Here is a 15184-nt window from a genome sequence, read left to right on the forward strand (position 1 = left end):
TGACTTGCTGCAACTTTTTGACTGTTTGCTACAAACAGGTCAAAAACCACCACTGTGTTTATTTTGTCTTTTCATGGTTCAAATCAAATAAGTCATATGAAGTCTGGCTTTCCAACAATATGCTGCGAGTGAGAACCCACTTATAGTATAAAGACAGGCCATAGTTTACGGAGCAGAAAAATAGGAAATATAAACTGACGTGGACAACATTGTTCACGAGGTGTTAAAAGAATGTCAAGATGTGTCAGCAGCAGATGGTGCTAAAAGGAAATGTGAAATAAAATAAACATACTGCCAAGAAGGACTTTAGGGGCTTTTATGAAATCTGGTTTTCCCAGAAAAGAAGCCAAAAAAAAAAAACCCAGATGTGAGAGCAACCTTCCTCTAATAACGATGGTGTGTTTTTTTAAAGGCAAAATGTTATATATTTATAGCAAACCAACCATGATCTTGCTTCCTAGGAATAAACGCCTCTCCACCAGGCTCCATATTTCAACAACTAATATGTGCAAACACACAGTCCTTGTTGCAAACTAAGTGTTGAAAAGGATAAGTGTTGACTAAGCATGAAATACTGACTTTCCCTAATGCATTCACATTGCAATTAATCAATTTTACATTTCAAAGGTTCCCCATTACCAGCTCCTGCGCTCCACTGACTCCAAAGGATCATTAAGAAAGAGGTAGACCCCAAACCGGGAGGTTCACAGATCTTGAAGTTAGTATAAGTTAGAATATGGTACAAACATCATTCTAATAAACTTCTGCATTAAGATAGCATCATTCCAGAGTTGTCCAAAGTCCAACCCACTTTAAGTGGCTTAAAAGAAACTAAGTAAATATTTGGCTTAGAATGTAATTGTTTTTGTAAGCTTTTTGTTAAGCAAGCAAATTTTCCTGTTTTTTTTTTATATTCTATATTCATAGAGCTTCATACTACTGTAGCTTTTCAGTATCACCAAGTTAATGTTGCCAATGAAAGCTGATTTCTTTGATTGTTATTTGTGTAATTAGCTGAAGCTCAGTACATCACTTGAAAAAGTATTGTGAAAATGTAAAGTTACATTTATCACTAAGACTTTGGACTCTCAGTCTATAGTGCAATCAAAGAGTTGGAGAGAATGTTGCAGTAAATATCAGATTAAAAAAAAACGTAATAAAGCAGTTTGTTTGTTTGTTTGTTTCTTACTTTTTCTTTTCACAGATACTTTCAATGATGAAAAAGTCATCACTAACTATTACAGCTCAGCCCTTAATTACGGCCAAGCCTGGCATCAAAACCTCCGTTGGAGTGACCTGCACCAACCTTTCCAGGAAATTCAACCACAGACAATCCCAATACTACCACTCTACTGGCCAAAGAAGCTCAACATACAGAAAGGACACAAAGTTGGGGTGTTTTATGTGCCCTTAACCTCAGACTGGCAGTGTGAGAGTCTGGGTGGTGCTTCAGCTTGACTGTCTTAATTGCCAGGACCTGAATGTGTCCACTGCAAAATTAGCCAGATTAGGTTTACATGGAGTTTACCTAACTATGTCAGCCTCTACTTCATGTTGCAATCCGTTAGCTGGGTGGTAATACTCGTGCCACTGAGGGGGACAGTTGGTCTGATCTATCACATGTCCATAACCATTTTCATAAGGCCACTAAAAGTGTTGACATTTTCTGAAGATGTATCTTAGGGGTGGCATGTGAAACAGGAAATAAACACAGCATTTTTGCAGAGTTATTCCAGCAGGTGATTGATGAAGGAGATGATGTGTGAATGTTGCAGCTTATCTTTCACAGCATTCACTTAGAGTGGCTTAAGTTGGTGCATCTTAGTCTCCTCTGTTGGCCTTTATCATTTACAAGTGGTAAATGATAAAGGCCAAGAGAGGTTGTTACGCTCAGCTTTGGGGCAATGACGTTTGAGTTTTTATGATTCTGCCTGTATGGACCACCACAGGTAGCGTAGACTTTCATCTTGGTTTTAACAATCCTCTAGGAATTACTGCCACTTGAAGCAAAGTGCATCTTTTGTAAAGGGCTCAAAAGTATTTGACCACAGTAACATTGTTGTATTGTAACCATCATTTTGGATATTTAAATGAAATACTTTGATGCACATCTTTTGCTGCTGATGAAGGCCTGAAGTGCATCATATCCATTCTCTGGATGCTTTGCCAGCCCTTCACTGCAGTCATCTTCAGTTCCTGCTTGATTGTGGGCATTTCTGCCTTCGGTTTTGTGCCTCAGTGTTTGTCTTTCTCCTTAATTTTCTTTCTGCATCATTCTGAGAAAGTTTACTTAGGTTTCATCTGTGAAAGAATCGAATTCAAAACATGGGAGACTTTTTTTCTTAGATGTTTCCTGGCAAAGTCTAATCCTGTGTTTATGAATCTTAGCAGTGGTTTCAACCTTGTTGTAAACCCTCCTTTTTGTACATCCATAAAAGTAGCTCTTGATTCAAAATATATAGAATAATAGACTATGTTCTCCAAAGTATTCTTGAGTTCTGTTGATGCTGTGAATGGGCTTTTCTTCACCAATGCATGTCTTTTGCCATCTTCCAGTCATATTTATGTTATTCAGCTCACTGGTGCTTGCTTTCTTTTTGCATAAGAATAGACAAAACTATCCATTTTGCCATATGCAATGTTTTTACTGTCTTTCACAGAATCATGTTGTTCTGTGTCCAAAACACTTCCTCTGGAAGGCATCTGGATGGCATCCTGACCAAATGTCCAAACTACATCAGCTGTATTCACTGGATGCAAAAGCAGTTACTCTACTCTAAGCTCTTCAGACAAAGTCAAAGGGTTGTTATGACAGGATTGAAGAGTTGTGGTAACTTCACACACACAAATATGTGTTCTCAACCATAGAAGTGTTGCATTAGTCACCAGTGGTACCCATCCAACATAAAGCAGTTTGAGCAGTTTTGTTTTAAGGCAAGGCAAATTTATTTATATAGCACAATTCAACACAAGGTAATTCAAAGTGCTTTACATTGACATTAAAAGCGGCAAGACACAATTAGACAGTAAATAACAAATAAGATTGAATACAATTATGAATAAGATGATAAGTTTTAAGTAAGGGGTAAACATTGTAATGTGCCAAGCTTATGAACATATTCATCATGAACATACCATGTAGCAAATATGTGTAGCATTTTTCTGGTTAATTTATGATTTACACTTGGTTCAAAGTTGTGTTAGTCACATGATACACTGTCCATGGATGGATGGATGGATGGATGGATGGATGGATGGATGGATGGATGGATGGATGGATGGATGGATGGATGGATGGATGGATGGATGGATGGATGGATGGATGGATGGATGGATGGATGGATGGATGGATGGATGGATGGATGGATGGAAAGATGAGCATTAACCTTCAGATGATTACGTTTTAAATTACCAGTAGTTTCTTATATTTCTATATACGTTGCTGTTTTCTGTCATAATTTTCTCTCCGGCCTTAAAAAGAAGATATGAGAAAAAGAGGAAAGGCTTTAAGAAAAGTAAAAGATAACACCACACTTTAAAATGGATAAGAAACTGGAAGATGGAAACATGTCAAAAAGATGGAAACAACAATAAAATCATAAAATTGTGGACTGTACAGACACAAGTAAGGACGCATTAAAGCTTCAAATCTCATGTTGAAAGTTATTCCATTTGAGGAAACAATACACGAGAGACGTTGCATCACAAAGCATTATTTTAGATTAAACTGATCCTACATTTACTGTGAGCAGTTCCTTGTGGGCACCATACAATGAACAAGGGCAACCGGTGTTCAGCTGCCTTCTGCAGTCCCGTGGGAACATTGGGGAAAGACTCATTTGTATGTTGCAAGGGTAAGGGAAGGTCAGACAGAGTTTGCCAGCACTGAGCGTATTCTGTGTGTAAACCTTGGGTCCTCTTTGATATGTGAGCAGCCAATCAGAGCTCACCGTGATGTGGATACTGCCATGTTACAAGAGAATTGTTATCACTATAACTCACTGAAAGATTGCCATAAAGTCACCAGTTACATGATGTTACTTCAGTAAGCTTTTTGATAAACCCACCCGGGGAAATAGCTGAGGTACTTCAAGAAAATCATGACAGAAAATATAGCTTTTGTTTTTGTTTATTTTTATATTCGTCTCTTTGTGTATTTGAGGATATTTCCAGAAACCCAGTGGTTTACACATCCAGGCTCGCAAAGAGGTGAAGATTGGACTAGTGTTATTTGTGTTATGAGGAAGAACCGTTGGTTCTAAAAAGATAGGAAAAGGACTGCAATGCCAACCAGAAGCATATGGAGCAAATCAAGGCCAAAAGTTTTGCTAATTTGAAAATAAAATTTGAACCTGAAAATTCTTTTTTACAGTTTCAATTTTATTTTTTTTCAGTATCAGATCTTTTTTTCAGTTTCAAATCTTTTTATTTCAGTTTCAAATCTTTTTTTTTCAGTTTCACGTCTTTTTTTTCAGTTTCACATCTTTTTTTTCAGTTTCAAATTTTTTTTTCAGGTTCAGACTTTTGGCCCCGATCTGGCGTGGGGGGCGTGGCATCAACTGAGAGGGGCGTGGCATCATGAGTGACAGCAGAACAGAGAAGTCTGAACCTGAAAAAAAAAATTTAAACTGAAAAAAAAAAGAAGCGAAACTGAAAAAAAAAGATGTGAAACTGAAAAAAAGACGTGAAACTGAAAAAAAAAGATTTGAAACTGAAAAAAAGATTTGAAACTGAAATAAAAAGATTTGAAACTGAAAAAAATTAAATTGAAACTAAAAAAGAATTTTCAGGTTCAAATTTTATTTTCAAATTAGCAAAACTTTTGGCCTTGATTTGGCTCCATAGAAGCATACCAGTCAGGAGGTTTACTTATTTGGAAATGTCCAAAAAGAAGTAGGAAGGAAGTGAAAGAAAGAAGCGATGTGTAGCCTATGTTATCGACATGGTCTAATAGAGGTTTTGAATGCTAGCTGCATCACTGGTGAAGCCAGAATAATCCGCTCAAGTCCATAGTGTGCTATGAAGTGTTCAGTTTTCATAGATTAAATTCTGTACTGGGAAATGTTAACTATTGTTTTTTTTTTTGGGTGGGGGACAGTAAAGTTTGGTTTTCTGCACTTTATTTTTTCTTTTTGAATACAATGTACATTTAGCCTGTAGAGAACCTGGACCTGCAGCTTTACCTGTGCCAAACGAATTAAGGAGGGAGATGACAGGAAAGCCAGTCGCATCTTTTGCTGCTATCTCAGAGTTCTCCTATTAAATTGAGACAGATTACTTGGAAGGAGGAAACCCTTCTTAGAAAACCTAATTTTAAAAAAAGGATCCCTTTTTGTTCATTTTTTCCCTCCATTTCTAAAACAAAGTTAGAGCTTGTAAATTAAAAAATAGGACACACTGAAATTTCCTTGTTAAGTGTTTCCCGAATATGTTTTAGTTCATTTAAAACCATACACAGATTTTACTTGATGATCTGTAATCTTCCAGTTCCAGTTGTCGAGCTTTCATTGCTGGTTATTTCACACCAAGTCTTTCCTCTCCATTTGCAAAACAGCCACAGTGGATGTTGTGCTATAAGAGTCGAGTCAGAGAATCAACCAGACCACAAACATGTTGGAGAGAAGCAAAAAGCCCAGTGGTCATTTCTAAAATAGAATATTTTGGACCCTTGGCACAGCACTAGTGAGTAGCAAAGGGGAGGAGCAAGTGTTTTTTCCTCTGGTCCCCCTCTTGCTCACGACAGATTTAGACGAACCATCTGGTGCTGGTAACTAACCACGTATTTCTTGCACATTTGGACCAGCCAGATCATCAACATATGCTTCTGTCTCAGCGTCTGGCAAACACACACCCATCACTGGGATGAGAGGTGACATCATTCCACTGCTCAGGTGTTCACTTGTAATTGCTTGCTGGGGGTTAAGGTGGTCTCGTGAGTCAGTCTGGTGCCCTCAATCTCGCCTTATTTTATACATATATATAAAATCTCACTCCTTTCGCCACTATTCACCACAAGCTTTCCAGGATTTAATGACTCATTGAACCCAATTTTAGAAGTTAATCAATTCCCTTAGTTGCTTTGTTTCCATGTGCTTGAATTATTGGGTCAAAGATGCTATAAGTAAACCCTTCTGACACAACATACAGGATGTGCCTTTAGTTCAAGGAATGAGAAGCTACTCAAACCAAAAATGTATGTTATATAGCTGGAACATCCTGCTGCATTAATCACTGGACTGCCTCTTGTTTATTTGCTTTATTAAATCCGTGAGGTTTTTTGGTTGTTTTTTTCTGTTTTTGTGACTAATCTGTTTATATTTCTTTTAAAGGGACTTTTTAAGGATCAGTTTGCAGAAGTCTTCACTATGGCATACAAAAAGGATGTGTTCCCTATCCTGTAAAGTTAGTTTATAGATTAACAGGTTCATCTTCTCAGCGTTGCATGTTATACTGTAGGTTGAATGATTTGAATGCAAAATCTGAAATACAAAAAGTTAATTTACCTAGAGTGCATGCTTTCTGTTCAACCAGATTAAATTAGTTTGTTTGACCAGATCCTGCAAGTTTGGCATCTTAAAAAATGTATCACATTCACTTTAGTAGATTTAGAATAATTATTTGTAACTTTTTTCTATTTCTTGACATTCTGTTTTTTAACATCGTCTTCTTTCTTTTAGTTTTGTTTTGAAGCAATGATGCTTCTCATATGCATCCTCACCATCACGCAGAAATATGAGTAAAAAAAAAAAGTAGTGAACAAACAAACAAAAGCAGCTTGATGACTCGGGGGAGAGTGGGCAGCCCTGAAAGTGCTAAACACAAGCCCACGCCACCTTGGTCCTCCCAGCATCTTTCTTAGACAGGAAGATGGATGGGCCCAACTCTAATAATAACTCCACTCCACTTACCATGGCGCCAAAACCGCTAACACTGCAACTGCCCCCTGATGCTAGCTAGAACAACCACCTCCCACAGTGTCGCCCACTTCTCTCCCAATAGGAACATTCTGTTAGGCAACAATACAGTAAACTAATGCTGGGAACACACGACCTGTCCGCCTCTCGTCACGCTCACCACAGAGCCATGAAAGCACAGTCTGGTGAAGTTGGGTCTGGTCAGAAAGCATGTGAAGCATGACTCACGGCGACAGGATGACACAGGTTTGCTTTTTTGGGCATTTAATGCCATTGCAGTGCTGACTGGTATTCAGCATGAGAAGGCCGACTTTACGTAAAGCTGGGGCGGGTTGGGGGGGGTAAAAAGAAAAACAGATGAGACAGCGAGTGTGCCAGGAAGCTGGAAAGAAACTAGCGGAATAGGAAAACAGCAAGAATACTGAAAAAAGTGGTAGCGATACAAAACACACAAAGGTAGAGAGAGAGAGAGAGAGAGAGAGAGAGAGAGAGAGAGAGAGAGAGAGAGAGAGAGAGAGAGAGAGAGAGAGAGAGGAAGAGCCTATCTAAATGTGCACAGGCATCAATGAAGGAGCACTATTGTTCCTAATATGGTGTGACAGCCCAGCATAAACTGGAACATGAAGTGAACCATGATTACAGAGGATTAGATAACAACCACTATGCAGTGCAGTGAGAAGGCTTTTCAGGCCTGGCCTTGTTTCTTGTCTATCTTTTTTCAGTGCGTGAATCCTCTTCGCACTATATTTCTGCGCATGCAGATATATCAGCCATCACATACGTATAAGAATGGAGGGGCTTTGTGTGTGTGGCTCGTGCAGTAAGGACAGCCCACTAGACAAGAAAAAGCAGTAAGGTCAGCTCCACCTTCACTATCCTACAGGCCATGATACGCGAACATGCCTGACAGCAGGTGCTTCATCACTCAGTGACAGCTTGACACAGGAGCCTTTTCTCTTGATTAATCCCCCCTGCTTGCTTCCTGCGATGAAACACGCTGCAGAGATTCACAGTATAGCCAAATCATAATAACACCAAGCTCTGCTTATTTAGACACTAAACCTTAAACGTGTGAGGAGAAGGGGTAAAAAAAAAATCAATTTTAGGATTACCTCTGTAACTTTAAAATACACCACAAGCTGGTGTATAAAATCCTTTAGTGAGCCGTGTCTTTCGATGGTAAAATATGTCCGTCAAATGTGCAGATTTTTCATTTACACCTGCTTTTTTTTTTTCTCTTTTTTTTGAGAAAGTAAATGAGAAAACTTTTGCTGACAACAGCACATTTGCAAAAGGTTCTCCCACCACCCAGTGAGGCGTCACCACGTTGATGGAACACGATTACCGTGAGCATGACACTCACTCTCACAGCGCATGTACTGTGGCTAACATCGCCACAGAACTATGCCTAAACATTCCCTGTGCAGGGTTTTCTGTCTGTTTTACCATCTAAGAAAGTCAATGAGCCAGCTAATGCAGGTTTGAAGTAGATGGTGTGTGGGGGAGTGTTACAAGTAGGGGCAATCCACTTTCCTGGGTGGAGTCAGCGGAGCATGCAACACACTCCTCTCCCACATTTGTTTTGATATTTTGATGTCTGTAGCCAGCCAACCCAGCGCATCCGTCTTTCCTCTTCTACAACTTCACTTCATCACTCCACTCACACATAAAAAGAGCACATTTGCTCTCCCCCATTTCTCTATAAAAGTGAGTCCGGCAATCAGTCCCTCTGCGAGATGCAATCCAGCTTTACGATTGAAAGAAAAAAACAGAGAAATGAGCCCAACGACACTTACAAACACCAACATGACCCGCCAATGTTGGTTCACATGTAGGTGACAGCTGCCCACGACCCACAACCGCCAGAGACTCTACCGTTAACCATGACGGTGGTGCACAGGTGTGGTGTTTGTAAATGTCATTTGAGGAGGCTAATGGCCGCTGTCCTTTTGAGGGGTAGATCGATGCGGTAATGAGGAGACAAAGGCACAAGTGCAATCACCAGAAGCCTGGCTGTGCTGAAATCCGCAAAATGAAATAAAATTGGGTCCTGTAGGGCAGCACATTCGCGAGGTGCACTCGCAATATCTCACTGATTCTATCGATGTGCCCTTTAAAGAAAAAAGACATCCACTGAAATGAATGCTCAGATTTTCGCCTCTAAAGCTGATTGCCACAACTCCACCATTTGGTATGTTTTATCAAAATATTAAATAGGTTGGCAAACAGTATTTGTTGAAACCATTTTCAAATATTATCCCATATGGAGGCAACGGGAACATCTCCTTCAAGCTTCCACATTTAAAGCTAACCGAGGACTGGTGATAGCAAGTTATGTCAGGTTTAAAGTACCCTTTTATAGGAAAGACACTGCATTTGTCTAATTTCCACATTTAAAAAAAAATCTGTCCATATTTCATCTTAATATAGTGATTATATCCTCAAGTATCCACATGGAAATGCATTTTCAGTTTAGATGGATGGAAACCTCTCTCATTCAGTTTTTCAATATCCTGCTCTGTAGAGTATGAATGTGGAGATCTGATAATATATAAGAAATAAATAAATAAACGTACTGCTTGAAGACAAAATAGTAATGAGACTGGCGTTCTAGGCACATGTGTGTAATCTTTAGTCACAGATTAATTTCTGTTAATGACAAATTATTTTTTCCAACTTCCTCTGAATGCTCCCTGTGAAAGCAAGACCGAAACTCAAAGATGTTTACAATGAACACAAAAAGTTGAAGGATTTACATATGTGTATACACACATACCGACACCCAAACATGGCGTTAAGGTCAAGAAACGGAGGCAGGACTTTGTTTCTAATTCCTAGAGTCTCAGTCTTCAGTATAACGTGTAATATTTTTCTGTGATCAATTATTTTGTACAAATCTGCTCTGAGCTGGGTCACTAGTGCTAAACAACCCTGCAAATCTAGACTGTTCATTAAATTACACATTTCCAGGCAGAGGTTGTTACAAACAGAGTGACACGAGTGTCTAATGTTGTCTTTTTTAATTAGGGCCCGAGCACTGACAGTGCGAAGGCCCTATTGTATCTGTAGGAATTGTTATTTTCCTTCTGACGAAATGAGGGCCTTTTTGCCCCCCTAAACGTGCCCCAAAAGTCACCAAATTATGCACGCAAGCCAGGCCTGGTGAAAAATGTGATATTTAATGGTTTGCATTAATGAGCGTGGCAAAATGGCCCAACAGCGCCCCCTAGAAAACTTTGTGCCTCAAGCCTCACAATACGGTTTGGCGTACATGCAGGAAAATCGGTACACACCTGTATCATGTCACAACTTATAGAAAAGTCTCTTAGCGCCATGGCCGAAACCCAACAGGTAGTCGGCCATTTCGAATTAATCGTGTCATTTTGGCGAAATTTATGCCATTTCTTCAGCCGCTTCAGAGCCCAAACCGTAACGTGCACCCAGGTGTGTTATACATCAAAATGTGCGTCTCCATACTGCAACGACGCTCATTACTTTTCTCTTTCAAAAGTGTTACTGTGGCGACGCTAGACGCCAGAAAGCGCGCCCCCCCCCCTTCATCTGATTGGTCCATATTTGATAGTTCCCCAAAAGTCACCAAATTTTGCATGCAAGCCAGGCCTGGCGATAAATTTGATATTTCATGGTTTGCATTAATGGGCGTGGCCTAACGGCTCAACAGCGACCTCTAGAAAACTTTTCTTTGCCATAACTTTTGAATGGTTTGACATAGAGAGTCGTGGGTGGTGTCATCGGACTCGGTATTGAGTCCTTGACCTTCATTGGCCTGAATTAGCCCCGCCCCTTCTTCTGATTGGTTGTCTCTATTTTCTGTTATAACTTTTGAATGGTTTGACATAAAGAGTCGTGGGTGGTGTCATCGGACTCAGTTTTGAGTCCTTGACCATAATTGGGGCAAATTAGCCCTGCCCCTTCTTCTGATTGGTTGTCCCTATTTTCTGCTACAACTTTTGAATGGTTTGGCATAGAGAGTTGTGTGTGGTGTCATCGAACTCGATTTTTAGTACTTGACCTTCATTCATTGGTGCAAATTAGCCCCGCCCCTTCATCTGATTGGTCGATATTTCATAGTTCCTATTTTCTGCAGCAACTTTTGAATGGTTTGACATGAAGACTCGTGGGTGGTGTCATCGGACATGGTTTTGAGTCCTTGACCTTCATTGGTGCAAATTAGCTCCGCCCCTTCTTCTGATTGGTCGATATTTCATAGTCCCTATTTTCTGCCATAACCTTTGGTTTGACATAGGAAGTCGTGGGTGGTGTCATTTCTGATATGCTTATGGGGGGCGGTGGCCATCAGTGCGAGGGCCTGTTCATCGCTGCTTGCAGCTTTCATTTTTATTGTATTTTTATTTATATATATATATATATATATATATTTTTTTTTTTTTTTTTTTTTTTTTTTTTTTTTTTTTTAAATTGGATTTTTATTATATAGCCAATTCAAACCAAAACCAAAATTAAAATCCCTGTTGGATATTAAGACACAGTCCCTCCCTCCAGAGCTGTTATTGTGAAAGTGGCATATAAACTAAATAAAACAGCAGAACAAGCTGTCGCCAGTCAAACTGACAATCACTTAATCTAGTATAAATACAGTAAATGTTAAAAACAGAATGGTTTTATCATTAAACTGATAGGTAAAGAAGATAGATACGTTACTGACAGGTAAAAGTCGAAAAAATGCACATTTGTGATACATTGCAAACACATTATGAAAATAATCCTGGTTTATATTTGGGGAATTACAGTAAATGTGTGACTCAAACATCTCTGGAGTTAAACTGCGGTAGTTTAAAATGGAATCGCATTACAAGAACGGGGACTTTTGTAAGTCCCATTTGTAACAGTTTTACAAACAGACATTTTGCACTAATGACTTCAATATTCCATAGTGACCTCATTACACTTATTGTACTCTGAGTAAGTTAAGATCGCAGCTGAAATAACCTTCAGCACAGTGTCTGCTAAATCTGCAGGGGTTCTTGTAGTTTTTCTGCCTCCAGAGGAGAGATTTAGCCTCATGCCCTTAGACCTCAGCTCATTTGGTCTCATTTCTTGATTATTCAATAACAACAATACTTGGAGTGAGATTCCTGGCTAAAGCTCAAAAGAATCTTGTAAGTATTTCACGGGTCACCAAGACCAACTCCACCACATTACAGTCACAACAAACGCAGAGACATCCATCCAGTACGTATAGGCATGGAAGTCAATGCTCCCACCAACTGTGATATGTAATAGCACGCAGTGTGTTTGTACTGGGTACTGTTGATGGTGCGTCTGCAAAATCCATCTGTTTCTGGCCGTGAGTGTCTAACTGAAGGGAAGCAATGGAGTGAGGTCTGATTTGGTGTCAAACGGAGTCCTTGGATGAAGTAGCGTGTAAGGATTTGGCACGTGTGTGGATTGGAACCTATCTTACAGAATTACAGCCAACTTCTAAAATTGATGCCAGTCAAAAAAACAGCCGTGATGAGAGTCCATACCCTTAAACAAAAACAATATTTCCTGCAGTCGTGTTAAAATGGAACACAGAGGCTGATTTAGAGTTGATAGTGAAAATGTCCCTTTTAAATGCATTATTAGAGTATTTTCTCCTTTTGATCATACGTTATTCAGCTCTTCTTTTTTCTCTCCTTTTTGAGCATGGCACTTTATTACAATATTTAACTTGAAATTTATAATCAAATAAGTCTCAAGCTGCATATGCACAAGGTTAGGTGAGGCACAGAGCAAAATATCTGCATCTGAACAGAATCTTCATTCACAGCATTGCATAAAACATGAATAACTACATTAAAATATCAAAAAATTACCTAAAATAATTCAGTAACAGCCAGTGACATTTAAATCATAAAATCGTTAGACGTATGTTGCAGAACAACCCGCAGCAGCATGCTTTTGACGAACCGTGTTAGAACCTATAAAGTCATTAAAGGTGATGGCGGGTACAGTTAAACGGTACGAAAGACCTACAAGAAATTAAATGTATGATACTATCAGCTTATAGCTCATGCACTGTGGACTGTCACTTATAATAAGGGTTAATGTACCGTCGGCAGGCGGGGGGGAGGAGGGTAGATAGTCTGAAATGAAAAATTGATCTTGGTTAACTTATGGATGCTAGACAACCCGCAGGCTATCTACTGGCAATAAATTAATGTAACACTGTGTAACAATGAAAGCAAGTCAAGAGCAGGGGGATGAAGACTCAACACTTGATGGATGCTGATCTCTCATATGATGTGGCTTTTATACAAGAATGGCGGTGTATGTGTGTAAATATGAGTGTGTATCTTTGTAGGTTCCTCCTGTGTATTAATAAAGTCAAATGTGACCTACTACTGTAGTTTCTTAAAGAGGGGTGCCATTGTTTGCAAAGTTTATGTTGAATTATCCAAATGTACATAAAAGACATGTGAACATAGACTTTACTGTTCCAGTGCATTTGAATGGAAGTTTTCGTAAACTCGCAACACAATCAATATGCTGGGCTCACAGTTTTAACATACACTACCATTATACTCAGACTTGTAACAGCTGACATGTTCAATCAATACCGCTCAGCCACCCCTTGACCCCTCCTCGGCAACTGTCTTTGAATTTTCTGCAAAGACCAACACAAGCTGTGCACTGCTGTCTCTCTGGGTCTCTTCAGAAACTTGTCAGCAGTGCCTCGTCACCGCTGACGGCGGAGCAGCCAGTGAAGTTTACTCTGCATCAGTCACAGCCTTCATTGATCCGGAGAAATTGAAAGGTGGACGTCTTCATTGTGGAGCTATACGTTACGATCAGGCAGGTAGAAATGATTAGCATTATACTGCCGTCATCTGTCCTGAAGTCTGATGTTTTAGTCACTGTAATCACTTTTGGGGAAATGTTAACAAGCTGTGAATGTTAATTCAGTCAAGTAAGCCATTTAACTGTAAATCTTTTTAGATAATAGAATCAAAGCACTTAATCTTAAACGATGATCCTTGGTGAGAGGGTACAATGTTTTTATGTTATCACCTGACACACATAAAAGATGTGCGTCTTGTCCTGCTTGTGGGTTGTAGTGGCCCTTTTTGGTAGTTACAGAAGTGGATAATACATAACGAGTCAAGAGAAGACGGGTCATAAGAGCCCAAAATCACATCTTCTGAGTGGTTTAGCAGGATATAAGATCCCAAAGACTGCACTGCTGATCCCTCTGCTCCATCCACTGACTGGGCTAACGAGTTTTCTTATCATGTTTGTTGGAAGCACATATAAGGTTCTGAGCAGTTTGGGAGTTACTCATTTTTATTAAGTTACATGTGCAAGTACAAATTAATAGATGCAAGACTTTCAAACGTTCAAGCTGCACAAGCTTTTCTAACACGGTCCCTCGAACTGAGGTCTGTGGTGTCTAACATGTCTTCATCAGCGTAGGCAGACAGGTGTTGTCGACTACGTGAGCTAAAGTGCACCTGAAGACAAGATTTATATCTAAAATCACGCAAGTGTATTTTAATTCTTTTAATCACAGCATGGTTTTGTATAAAGGCTTCGAGTAAAATGCTAACCTACAAACTACATTGTTCTGTGTGAATGAAGACATGAAGGAAACAAAAAGTAAACAGGCTCAAGGTGCGTCAGTGCATGGTTATATTTACAGGCTGCAGGCAGGAAAGCTGGAAAGTTATCCGACTATTTTTTTTTTTGTTTAATTACTGCTGAGCATAGCCACACAAAAGTATCTAAACATAGATATGTATCTAATTTCTATAACAAAATACTATTTGGTGCAACAAGGATAAACAGACAGGTTCACATGTAGCTCCCCTCTATCACTCATGTATGAACATGTGGCAAATTTCCCAAGAGTGCAACAAAATATATCCTTACTTAAAGTCTTTTAAAGAGGCAATATTAAAATGATCATCTGATTTGATAAGTTAAATCTGTTTCAAAGGAGGAATGAAGAGTTTGATCGAGTGAGAGTTGAAATTTTTTGCTTATTTATTCAGAAACAGTTTCCGTAGACATGTTTTTACATTATATTTATAAATTCCCGGGTGCAGCTCCAAGACCAAATTAAAGCTGCAAGCAGCGATGAACGGGCCCTCGCTAAATTTGGTGACTTTTGGGGGCACGTCCTTAAAACAAGAATAAGGAGAAAAAAAAATCCTGCAGATACAATAGGGCCTTCGCACTGTCAGTGCTCGGGCCCTAATTATTGGTGAGCAAAAACAAAGTGGGCAAAAACCCACCAGTGGTCCACT

At 39.4% G+C, this 15184-nt stretch overlaps 1 protein-coding gene across 2 annotated transcripts in view; it reads right to left on the minus strand.

The window, feature by feature from the left end:
• Positions 1-15184, minus strand: part of LOC133463379 (transmembrane protein 266-like) — a 56577-nt gene that overhangs the window by 28439 nt on the left and 12954 nt on the right. The gene's annotated exons all lie outside the window — the stretch shown is intronic.

The sequence above is a fragment of the Cololabis saira genome, chromosome 2 (genome assembly GCF_033807715.1).
Source record: "Cololabis saira isolate AMF1-May2022 chromosome 2, fColSai1.1, whole genome shotgun sequence".
Lineage (NCBI taxonomy): Eukaryota > Metazoa > Chordata > Actinopteri > Beloniformes > Belonidae > Cololabis > Cololabis saira.